Source organism: Centroberyx gerrardi, chromosome 13, assembly GCF_048128805.1.
Source record: "Centroberyx gerrardi isolate f3 chromosome 13, fCenGer3.hap1.cur.20231027, whole genome shotgun sequence".
Lineage (NCBI taxonomy): Eukaryota > Metazoa > Chordata > Actinopteri > Beryciformes > Berycidae > Centroberyx > Centroberyx gerrardi.
In genome coordinates this window covers 9,662,011-9,672,267 of record NC_136009.1, presented here as the reverse complement: position 1 = coordinate 9,672,267, position 10,257 = coordinate 9,662,011, and the positions used below count along the sequence as shown (strand labels likewise).

Below are 10,257 nucleotides of genomic sequence, written 5' to 3'. Positions count from 1 at the left end.
TTCTCCCTCTCAGGGGAAGATTAACTCTCCTCATTAGGGCTCCCCTCCCCTCTCTCCCTCGTCTCTCCTCCCCCTCCCTTCCCCGGTCGACTCGCCGCACTCTCATTGGCTGCTTCTGTCGGGACCACCGCTGACTGGAGATCACCGTGACGACAGGACGTCGCAGAGGGGGGGGGGGGGTTGTTGGGGGCCGATGTCGCCACGGTAATAGGAGAGGCGACCACTCACCGAATCACCGAGCCGCGGCTGAAAATGAAAAAAAAAATCAAGTGGAGAGAGGGAGAGAGGAGGGGGGGTAGAGAGTGAGGGATTGAAGGGAGGAGGGGGAAAAACAATAACAACAACAACAAGGGATTAGGCATCGACCGAGCAATCAGGAAGTCCATTTAGGATAAAAGCACCATTAAAAATCCTCCCAGATTTGAGCCGCGATCGTCGGAGCTAAGCTGCCGGTCCGATTGGACAGCTGTTCAAGACGTGCTCTGGGGGAAAAACACAAGAAGCACACAAAGGAAGGATGCAAAAAAAACAAGCGAAAAATGGAAAAAACAGCACTTGAGTAAAGGATCTTTTTTCTCCCTTTTCTGCAGTGATATTTGTCACTGTTGTCAATGCGAGAAGATAAGGTAAGCTGGCCAGAGTGATGCCTAGGGCACGAAAATAGAAAGAGAGAGAGAGAGAGAGAGAGGGGGGCATCGCTGGATATGAAGAGCATGCGTCAGCGTTGAGGCAGGGCAAGCGAGAGCAGGCAGAGAGAGAGAGAGAGAGAGACAGTGACAGGAGAGATGAGGGAGGTGGAGAGGGAGGTGGAGAGAGAGAGAGATTGAGGGTAGAGGTCATTACCGCTGAGTGAGATGGGACGACAGAAATAAACCCTTTACCGGATCTGTCACCTCCAGTGCCACACCTTGGGCTGCATCATCCCAGCGCTCCATCCTCACCGCAGCAGCTCTACCAAGGGCCCACCAGTCCACCAGTCCATCTGAAGGGATTTCCCCATCTTAGGCGACAATATAGATTCAGTGCATCAAGTTGGAGCGATCAGTCTGACTCCTCGGACGCTTCCGGAAGAATCAAAGCCACCGACACGTGAAAAGGACAAACAGTACTTCCCTCAAAGGTGGATTGGAGGAAGAATTCTTGCAAAACATATGGACTATGCTCACTCTGCATCAAGAATTACCGGCTGGAGCTTGCCTGAAGACTACATTACTCCAACCCATTCCCACAAAGACAAAACACCTTTGCTTTTGAAGACGGGTCAGTCAGTGAACACAGCTCTCTTTCTCTTCTCACTGTGTTAAAATGAGAGATAGCTCTCCGGCCATTTTCAGGGAGAGCCGACTCCAACTCAACGAGGAAGACAATGAAGGTGGGAGGATTGGAGATCTACAGTGAGAGCATCGTAAGCTGAAAGACCACAGTCGCTCTGCTGCCACGCTAGACAGACTTGTGTACCAATACCGTCCTGTAAATGACATGCGGAATACTGTACTTGTCTTCTTCATGACAGAACAGCCCTTGAAGAGGCTAAGTGACTGACTGGCTGAGTGGGTGGCTCACCGACTGACTGACTGTCTGTCTGGCCGACTGGAGCTGAGGCGGTTGGAAGACTAAGAGGACACGCAGCTCAGGGCAGGTAGCGGGTGTTGGAGCCCCACCATGGGGGAGACGGCAGAATACCAGAGGCTGCAGGAGACGTCGGAGTCCGACTACCAGCGCCTTCCCAGCGATGACGAAGAGGTAGACTTCTTCTTGTAATAGTGATTCTGCCACACGGCTACAAGCATCTATGACATATAAACAAAACTGTGACAGTCAATATATATCGAATCCTGTCTAAGGCAAATTAAGGGCTATGCAAGATTGTAAGGCTTTGTTGTGTCAGGCTATACTTTCTGTACTATAGGGTATAAAGGTAAAAATTCAACCCCAAAGATAGATCAGTTGTGCCTTTTGTAGCAGAAAATCACCAGTGGCAAGGTACATTTCCAGTGACAAAAGGTACAGCGTTGCGTGTGCGTGCAGATGTGGATTTTGATGTGCAACATGTGTGTGTGTGTGTTTGTCATTCCTCGAAACGAGTAGGAGGACATCTCTGCGAAATAGTCACAGCTGGCAGCTGTTTTCCTGTGACACCACTGCACTTCTCGAAATCTTCAGTGTCTCAAAATCTTTCACAGTCAGCTGAATTTATCTGTGGTCAGGGGGTTTGGGGCATTTTTAGGGTGTGTCTTAATGTCAGTGTTAGTATTAACAGTGAATGATTTTTTTGGAATTTGACAGAGGGGATAGCAGGGAGGTACAGAGTTGTCTTCACTGTTTTTTATTATCATGAGTGGAGTGGATTCAGTGAGAGAGAGCCAGCTTCTGTTTGTTTCTGATCTGTCAGAGTATAAATGTTATTTGTTGAAACTGTGTAAATGTTAGACCGTATCATAGATCACTTTAAGCGCTCTTGTGGCTACCCGTCACACAGAACCATCTCTTTCACACACACTCAGCAGCGCTCGCCCACACACAAGGCCGGCCCCTGTGCCGCGCTGCTGAACGCAGAACCATGAGGTCATTGATGAAGTGTTGCCGAATGAGCGCCGTGACAGGCAAATGTAACGTCTTGCCTCCCTCCCACCTCTCCCATCCCTCTCCCTCTCTCCTCAACCGTCCCATGAATTCATCTCTCCTCTCATCCCTCTGTTCACTCATCAGTGTGATGAACATCCATTAGAGGCCTGTCTGTCTTGAAGTGCTGACAGGCCTGGCTGTTCTCTGGGACTTGGAAGGGCCAGCCCCATGCCAAGGCGTGCCAGCGCTGTCAATACAGACAGATGAGGAAGCTGTGTGTGTGTGGTGTGTGTGTGTGTGTGTGTGTGTGTGTGTCCCTTTTTTGCACGGCCAAGGTTTGTAAATACAGTTAATATTGACTGAATGCGTGCAGAATAATGGAAATTGTTTCTTTGATGGGATTTGCGCCAGATTGCTGAATACACTGTATTGACTATGGAATGAGCGTGTGTATGCTTACGTGTGTGTTTAACTATTTTAATGTCACAAATGTTGACTGTTTGTGTGTGTGGTGTGTGTGTGTGTGTGTGTGTTCAGGGTCCGTGTGCCAATTCAGTGTACTTAAGCCGGTTGACGCTGCAGCTGTCCTCTGGTCGCCGGGGGCCGAATCAGATCAGAGCCTCTTCTACAGCCGCAGCTTTGTGCTGGACACAGCAGTTTTCTAGTCTTACCACACACACACAATCATCTACATCAGAAACACACAGAGAGAGAGAGAGAGAGGGATAGATAGATGGACCAAGGCAGCGAGGAAGAGATGAGAGCGATTGAAAGGATGAGTCGGGCACAGAAACACAGAAGGGAGAGAGATTAGAGAGAGACGAGATGTTCCAGCCGCTGTCTCCCTTCGAATACGCCACATTGTTTTTTTTTAATATTTTTTATCTTCTTTCTCCATAAAACAGACCTATGGCTAACGCTGACGTATATTTTTTATCTTCTTTCTCCATAAAACAGACCTATGGCTAATGTCCTTTTCCCCCTAGGGAGCTCTAGGGGATTCAGAGAGCTAGTCTGTCTGAAAGTACTGCATTGTTTCAGTTCAGAAGTGCAATATCGGGCTTCTGCTGTATTTTTTCCAGTGGTAGCGGTGCGAATCAGAAAATCTCATGATACTACAGCAACATACAACACTAGATTTTCGCCTCACACGCTGTTGACTGTCTACAGAAGGTAAACCATGACATTTGACTGACATTAAACCCCCCCGACACCCACCCGTCTCCCCTCTCGCCTAGCTTTGGTGGATAAATCAAGGGATGGCTCGGGATGGGTGGATTTTCTGGATGCAGGCAGTGTAGTGAAGTGTTGGTGGGGGGTTGTTTTGGCAGCTCGGCATTATGCGCGCTAAGCCGTTGCCTCCCCCCTCTATGTTGTTTGCTGTGTAAAAAAAAGGGGACACATATGCTCTCTGTGTGTGTGTGTGTGTGTGTGTGTGTGTGCCTGGGTTTGCACCGCAGGAAGCCTTCTGTTCGTATCCAAAAGCCCCTTTCCATTCCCACAGTCGGTACCTCTCCACATTCCCGCCCACCACCACCTGACACCGCATCCTCTCCCGACTTTGTGAATGGCGAGGTGCTGCGGACGGCGAAGGGATTTCAGGAGACCGTGAAAGCCACAATCTGGCACAGGCCTTCTACGTGTGAGATCAGCGATGACGCACCTCTATCTGTCTGAGCATGCAGGCTCCGGTCCAAGGCGCTGTGTGTGTGTATTTTGTTTGCAGAGGCGCGAAAGGGATTTATCTTTCATGCTTGTTCTACTGCTTCTTCCACTCGGCCCTGCCAGTTTTTCTCACCCCTCGTCACAGGCTGACGTTGCATCACCGAAGGGCTTCGGCTGATTTAAGAAAGGCAACGGTAGCGTGTCCGTCCATATCCACTAAGCTACCGTAATTCCCAACACTGTACGTCTGTGTGCACGCAGCCTATGTGAATGCATGTCCCTGCGTGCCCGCGTGTGTGTACAGTGAGCGTCATATTACAGAATCTGGCATAATGTGTGTGTGTGTGTGTGCGTGTGTGTGGTCCAGCATCCAGTCATAACGGAGCGCCCTGTTCCTCATAATCCCATTAGCCCACTAATTCGATGGAAATTCATGGTAATGCAATCTACACTGTCAGACTTTTAACTTGCACGTTACAGTATTAGCCTCAGTTCATTTCTGGGGTAAGTGAGTCCTATTACTGTGTGTGTGTGTGTGTGTGTGTGTGTGTGTGTGTGTGTGTGTGTGTGTGTGTGTGTGAGAGAGAGAGAGAGAGAGAGAGAGAGACAGAGAGATGTAGGCTAGATAAGGGCAACTGAACACAATAGCCGCTTCATTGTGCAATGATTTCTATTGCGAGCTTGTCAGATTTCAAATATGTTTTGAGGGTAGAGGTTGTGCTTTGCAATCATCGATAATAACTTGCCCTATGACTAAGACCTAAATATATTAACACAGTTGACACGAAACAAAGCTGAACACAACTCAGGATAAGATAGATGATAGCGTGGTACATTGTTCAGATGACTGGCTTAATCCAGACTCTCTAACCGAGACTGATTATACAGCACAATGCATTTAGTGACTGACATAACTTGAGCTAATGCAAGATCATTCAGACCCCCTGACCCCACTGAATACCATCATGAGATTTGGTGCCACCTAGTGGTGTGGTGGTGGAGCTGCAGGTGGGCAGACTGACCATTAATCATATTGGTATAATCTTCTTAGTTAGGACGCAGCTGACCAGCGCTTTGACACAGTTCCGTCCATCGCTTGCTCCCTCCCTCACTACTCTTTACCTCGATACACACACACACACACACACACGCACACACACACACACACCACCAGACAGTGACCTGTCTGTAGTGATTTAAAAGGCTTGCCTTGGCCAGCTTCATCACTGTCAACGGACTTTGCATATGACCCCCATATGAGTCAGCATACAGGAGAATTGTTTACACATACACGCACACGCACACACACACACACACACACACACACAAAAACACATCTCTACAGCTGAGAATGCCTCTATCTCTCTGTCAGTGTCTCAGTCAAATAGATTTAGATTTTCTGCTTTTTCTATTCTTTTTTTAATGCAGTTATAAAACCACTGCCATGAATATTTGTGCCTTCCTCAGTGTGCAGGCTCTGTGGTGGGTATGACTGGACTGAAAGAAATGCTTAATGATAAATAGTTGAAAACAAAAACATTTTCTCTGTTGGAAATTCTTTTCAGGCAGTTGGGTTTCAAGGCTATTGGATTTTGGATGTAGCAAAGCGTTAGTTAAAGAATTAGGCTGCTTGTCCAACTGCTGATTCAAGGAATGTGGGCTATTTTATATGTCATCTGTTTCATAGGCCTGTGAGTTGCATAATTGTTCCCATACTTAACCAATCCGTCATCATTTTCCCATTTTCGCAGCAGTAAGCTTGAGTTTCCTGTGACCTTTCCGAAACACATTAGCTGAAAAACGTTATCAGCAGAGAATCACCTGGTCTTTGGGGAATTTTTATGTCATTAATAAGGAGTGTGTGTGTGTGTGTAATTGCAGAAGGGAGGAGAGAGAAGGGAGAGGTTTTTCCTTTCTTCTCTCCCTGTCAGATCCTGTGTGCTTGATGAGGTAGAGGTGACGTCATGAGTCTGGCTCTTAGTCATCAAGCACACAAGATCTGACAGATCCTGTGTGAGTGGGCGGAGAGTGGGCCAGCCGGCCAGCCTCCTCAGCTATTTCTCATACTGTTAAGCATAAGCACGAGGAAAACAGAAGCCCGAGGTGGAGGCTGTGGGCCTTCGGGACGCTAGCTGTCACTGCAACACTGGATTATGAGAATATGTGAGAACGCGTTACAGCGGCGTGGCAGTATGTGTGATGTCAGTGTTTGTGTATTATCATATGAACCACGCCATGCTGAGCTCATCGCAGGGGTAAGCTGAGTCAGTCTGTGTTGAACCACAATTGTTTATACAGAGAATTCGGCTAAAACTTTGCCACTCCTTCTGGAGAGGGACAGAAAATACACTATGCTGTCTATATCAGTATGGTGAAATGCCCTTCATACAGTCAAAGCAGTCTGGAATAGGATCTCACTGAACTGGATCATGGTGCAGCCATGGCTGAAAACTGCAAACCGTCAAACTGTCTTGGCCATAGATTGAGCAGCCTGGAGATATCAAGCGTCAAAGAATGGGTCTTTGTCTAGCATCAGGCTTTTTGATACTGAGACAAGCTTCAGCCAATTAACTAAGCAGACACATGGCAATTTGCTTGCAAATGTCACGCAAAGCCTTGTATGGTCATACTGTACAAACGGTGCAACAAAGTATGCTGCACAAATTGCAATACGTTGCATTACATTGCAAAAATAGGCAAAAATGTTACATTGCAAAAATGTAAGTCTACTAAGATGAATTGTAATGATTTGAAATAACACTTGAGCAAAATCTCAGGGCACACCAGCCATCTGTCTCAACATATTGGCTGTGAATGACTGGTCTCAGATCAGTCTCATATTGCATAGTAAATCAGATGGTCAAAACAATCTAGTGTTTCATGAATGCAAGCACACAGGCATACCACACAAACATAAACGAAGCCATAGCAGGCAGTGCTGCATGCTCCTCAGAAATGGCTCCAGTCCCGTAATTAAAGTCAGACAGTTTATGACAGCAGCCCCCAGTTTGTTGTTGTTGTTCTCTCTCTCTCGCTCTCTCCCCCTCCTTCCCTCCCCTCCGTGACTCCACCGTCTGCTCACCTCCCTTCCTTCCTCTCGTAAACAGAAGACTTCCTAATTAAAAGCTGGTCTATTGGCACAGGGGGGAAACTGAGAGAGAGAGACGGAGACTTAAAAGAGAGAGAGAGACTGAGGGAGCAGTAAGCATTCAAAGTGAAAGGAGAAGGACCAAGTCAAATGTTGAATAGTTTGATTGAATGGCAAAGAACAGCGAAAGGCAGTGAGTAGAGAAAGCAAAGCACAGTGAATTGAGAGCCAAATGCTGAGAGGAGAGAAAGAGAGAGAGGGGGAGAGAGAGAGAGAGAGAGAGCTGCCACCAAGGGTCTGAAAAGCAGCTGGTATGGGTTTGTTTATAGTCAGCGGAGTGGGAGAGAGATAACATTTTTGGAGGATTAGAGGCAGGAAATAAAAGGCAGCACCAAATAAAGAAGAAAATGCAGCCGGTTGGCCAGTCCCTGGAGAGAGAGAGAGAGGGAGGGGAGACCGGGAGAGGGAGGGAGGCAGAGCGAAAGAATAAGGATTAGAGAACGAAGGCAGCGAAGGAGAGGGGGGGAGAAGGGTTAAGATGCTGTACCATTCTCCAGTTAAAAGACAGAGAGAGTGAATGGAAGTCACTGGGAAGTAAGTCAAAGAGACAGGAGAGGAGTGGTGGAGTTGATGATCAGTAATGATTTTAGATCTTAGACACACACACACACACACAGGTTATCAAAACATGGCTGTTGTTGGTAGCAGGTCATTGGGGCAGATGACTGGAGATATCAAAAAGGTTAAAAAAGTGAAACCGCTCCACTAGTGAATTTATAAGATCCCAACATAAGTGTGGAGGGGTGGTGGAGGGGAAGGGGCGGCGGTGTAGTGGTGGTGTTGGTGGTGGGGTGTGTGTGTGTGGGGGGGGGGGTGGGGGGGGGGGGGTGGGGGGTGGGGGGGGGTGCTTCACAGGAAACGAGCTCTCCATCCTGCAGTTGAATGTGACCTCTTGGCCCCGGATCAAATGCTCCTCCGGCGGAATACCATGAAGCCTCTGTCCTCCGCACCACGCACTGCTCTGCTCTGCACTGTGCTGACCGTCTGACCAGGGAGGGGGGGGGGGGGGGCAAGACAGAAAGATAGGGTGATGAAGTAAAGGAGAGAAACTAGGAAGTAGGAAACGGGATGAGTGGGAGAGAGGAGCGACATTGGGAGAAGAAGGGAGGGAGGAGAAATGAGAGGGGAGGGAGCGAGGGAGGAGAGCGAGTGAGACTGACCACTCAGTCAACTCTTACTTGCTTACTACACAGGGAACGGCATGTCCATGTACTGTATGACATACACACACACACACACACACACACACACACTCTATAAACACATGCAGCACATGTACATAAGCTTGCTGTAAACAAGCACACATGATTGCTCTCTGAAACGACCCAGACACACATGCATGCATGGACTCTCTGTTATGCACACACACACACATACACACACACACACACACACACACAGGTATACACACGTAGCACATGTACAAATAATCAGTACAAACAAAATTAATTTGCTTTGTGTGTCTACCAACCTAGACACACATACTGCACAAATACTGAGTGTCTCTCTCTCTCTCTCTTTCTCTCTCTCTCTCTCTCTCTGCTGTCTGCTCGACTGCCGGGCGAGTGAATCGGGGCGAAAACCAAGTCGCTCCTATTTTTAGCCCCACGCTCGATGCGGGGATGGAAGAGCGAGCAGACAGTAGCTGGACACGCTAAGCGGAGAGAGAGAGAGAGAGAGAGAGAGAGAGAGAGAGGGAGGGAGGAGGGAGGGAGGAGTGACTTGTTTGTGAAGTTCTGCAACTTCTTTGGATCGCTGGCTCATTGCTCTGCATGGAGGACACATGGCTGGAAGACTACAGCAATGAAGTGAGCTGCGGTCCAACTCCGGCTGGCAGGGAAGCACAGGGGCAGAGCTGGCAGGCTTTCTCTCTCAGCCTCACACAGCTGCCGGACACAACACCCCTAACCCGACGCGTTCTCTTCTCACACATTCTGAGGCTCCTTGAACATTTCACTGCTATATGAATGCCTCTTTTCCTTCTGGAGGCAGTCGAAGCTAAAGAAGGGGCTTACAGGAGGATATTGCCCCGCGATGGAATGCTGTAGGTTTGCATACGGGACCGTAGGACGTTTTTCTTCCCTCTCTCGGGTTCTGGGTCTGGATCCGCCGAGTGCGCTCTCTTCTCGGCGTTCCCTCCGAGGCTCGGAGCGTCAAACTGGGAATACCGTGGCTCTGATAGTGGTTTAAAAGAGGAGCAGCCACCTCTGGCCATTTAAGCACACGCACACACACACACATTTTTGCACCTACACTCAGACTAAGGAATTCAGGATGCGACGCTTTGACAAGCTGAAAAAGTCATTTCCCTTCCTGGCACACTTTCATGTGTATCGAGTAAGTCTGTTGTCTGTCTGCTCTCTATTCTTCTAGTCAGGGCTTTTGTTATTTTTATAATATGGCATGAATTTTAGGAACTGTAATTCAAATCATTAAGTTTATTCATAAGTTTGAACGCAGTTTTTGTGTCATGAATTTACACAGGTAATGTGGTCTGCAAATGATTATAAAACACTGTGTGGATGATTTCTAACATCTTCTGTAGACAAAATGCTTTGACCCCTAACTGTGATACTGTTTTCCTTATATAAGCAAAACTATTTAGGGTTTTGTAAAAATACAAGCAGTGTGTGTGTGTGTGTGTGTGTGTGTGTGTGTGTGTGTGTGTGTGTGTGTGTGTGTGTGTGTGTGGACTCTCCAGCTGGACTGAGGCTGTCCTCAGGGAGCGTTGTTGTTATTGCAGCAGGATGTTGGAGCAGAACAGATCTGATACAGGACATGGCTGTAGCCAGGAGGTGTGTGTGTGTGTGTGTGTGTGTGTGTGTGTGTGTGTGTGTGTGAGTGCGTACGTGCGTGCGTTTCTCCACCACCATGAGGAA

At 48.1% G+C, this 10,257-nt stretch overlaps 1 protein-coding gene across 3 annotated transcripts in view; it reads left to right on the top strand.

Annotated features, from left to right (window-relative positions):
* Window positions 1-1,664: 1,664 nt before the first annotated feature.
* The window catches only part of LOC139926781 (activated CDC42 kinase 1), a 33,777-nt gene continuing 25,184 nt past the window's right edge, over window positions 1,665-10,257 (top strand). For 2 of the 3 annotated variants that reach the window (XM_078287682.1, XM_071918598.2), the window contains exon 1: window positions 1,666-1,743. The gene's annotated coding sequence lies outside the window, so the exon portion shown is untranslated. Of the gene's footprint in view, window positions 1,744-10,257 lie in introns of all 3 variants that reach the window. The other variant, XM_078287683.1, reaches the window with a different exon arrangement.